The following is a 2,163-nucleotide window of genomic DNA, read 5'->3' on the forward strand; positions in this document are numbered from 1 at the left end:
TAATATCTTAAAACTATGACACCTCGTGCCAGTCAGTCCTGCCCTGGGGACATGTCTCTGGCTCTTGACTCTAACTTTGCCTTTTGTTACATGCATACCTTGATCAGGGCACGTCTCTGCGTACTTCTCGCAGAGAGGAAGATCTGAGCTTAGTTCACCTCCATTCGTAAGACAAGCCCTCCTGTCCAGGTAGCATCCTGGCAAACCTTCTTGCATACTCTCCAAAGCATCTGAACCATTCTTATGTTAGAGCTACCCGAACTGGACACAATATTCCAAAAGTGGTCTCACCAGAAACTTGTACAGCTGCAGCAAAATCTCACGGCTATTACACTCGATCCCTCTATCATTGAAAGCCAAAGCAACACATGCTTTCTTGTCGACCCTAAACACTTCTGTGGCAGCATTGACGTATCTGATCCTCCACACTGCCAAGAATCCAGTCTTTAATCCGGTTTTCAGCATTCAAGTTCGACCAACCAAAATACATCACTTCTCCTTTCTCCAGGTCAAACTCCATCTACCATTTCTCAGCTCAGCTCTGCATGCTATCTAAGTGGCGCTGCAGCCTGCAATATCCCTCGATACAATCAACGGCCATCGGCAATTTACTCACCCACCCCTCAACCTCCCCATCCAATGCCTTGTTGAAGTCCGTATGCATCAACTGCTTGATCTTGGACGACCAGTGTCGTCACCTCCTCAAAGAACTCAATAAGATTTGTGAGGCATGGCGTGTCCATCACAAAGCCATGCTGACTGCCTTTAAACATGCTATGCTGTTCCAAATAGTCATAAATCCTATTCCTCAGAATTCTTTCCAAACCTTTTCTGACCACAGACGTAAGACTGGCTGGTATGTAATTGCCAGTGCTTTCCAAATTACCATTCTTGAAAGGAGGATTAACATTCGCCCCCTCCAATCCTCCTGTACAACTCTCGTGAAGAGTGAGGAAGCAAAGATCTTAGCCAATTGTTTACAAACCTCCTTTCTCGATTCCCAGATCAACCTAAGATAAAGCTATTCTGTCCCCAGGGACATATCAATCTTAATGATTGCCAAAATTTGCATCACATCACCTTCCCCAATCTTGATCTGTTCAAGCCTGTATCCCAGCTACTCAAAGTTCTATTCACAACAAGGTCCCTTTCCTTGGTGAAAACTGAAGCAAAAAAAACCTCATATACGGCATACCCATCTGCTCAGACTCCAAGCACAAGTTCACCACGCTCTCCCTAGCCGGCCGACCTTCTCCCTGATCATTCCCTTATTCCTCACGTATGAATAAAATACCTTTGATTTCTTCCTAATCCTTCCTGCCAAGCCTGTTCGTGCTCCCTCCTGGCTCTCCTCAGTCCATTTATGAGTTCCTTTCTAGAAATCCTGTAATTCTCTAAAGCAATGTTGGATCCTTGTTTACTCCAACTTTTGTGACTTTTGCCTTTCTTTTTTATATCTTTCTCCTCCCACCCTATGCCTATGCCCTCTATTCTTGACTTGTCCAGGGAAAAGACATTGTCTATTTACCCTATCCAAGCACCTTATGATTATATAAAGCAATGTAAGATCTCCCCCAGCCTCCAAAGCTTCAGGGAAATCAGCCCCAACCTATTCATCCTTTCCCTGGAGCTCAAATCCTCCAACTCTGGCAACGTCCTTGTAATAATTTCTGAACCCATTCAAGTTTCAAAACATCTTTCCCATTGGCTGTGCCTCACAAATCGTCTTCAGTTTTTTGAAAATGTGATCAAACCTGTGGTTGAGGTTAAATCGGGTGATGTGGTGCTTATCTATAGCAGTTATGCGCTCGATAAGCTATATGATTGAGGTCGATTTGGTGGTTTGTATTAGAGATTAGTTAGCTGAAAGAAAGCAGAACATGCTGGTTTATTTGGAATCTTCATCCTGGAATTCAGTTACTAGTGGCATACCACAAGGATCTGTTTCCGGGCCACAACTGTTTGCCATTTTTATTAATGACCAATATGAGGTCGTATGAAGGATCTGTTAATAAAGTTGATGACGACACTAAGGTCGGTGGACGAGTAGATAGTGATGAAGGATATTGTTGGTAATGGAAGGACATAGATAAGTGCAGAACTGGGTTGAGAGTGAAAACGGAGTTTAATCTGGTAAAGTGAAAGGTCATTCACTTCGGAAGG

This window comes from Chiloscyllium plagiosum, unplaced genomic scaffold (assembly GCF_037043375.1).
Source record: "Chiloscyllium plagiosum isolate Xiang-an unplaced genomic scaffold, Cpla_swu_hap1 HiC_scaffold_51, whole genome shotgun sequence".
Taxonomy (NCBI): Eukaryota; Metazoa; Chordata; class Chondrichthyes; order Orectolobiformes; family Hemiscylliidae; genus Chiloscyllium; species Chiloscyllium plagiosum.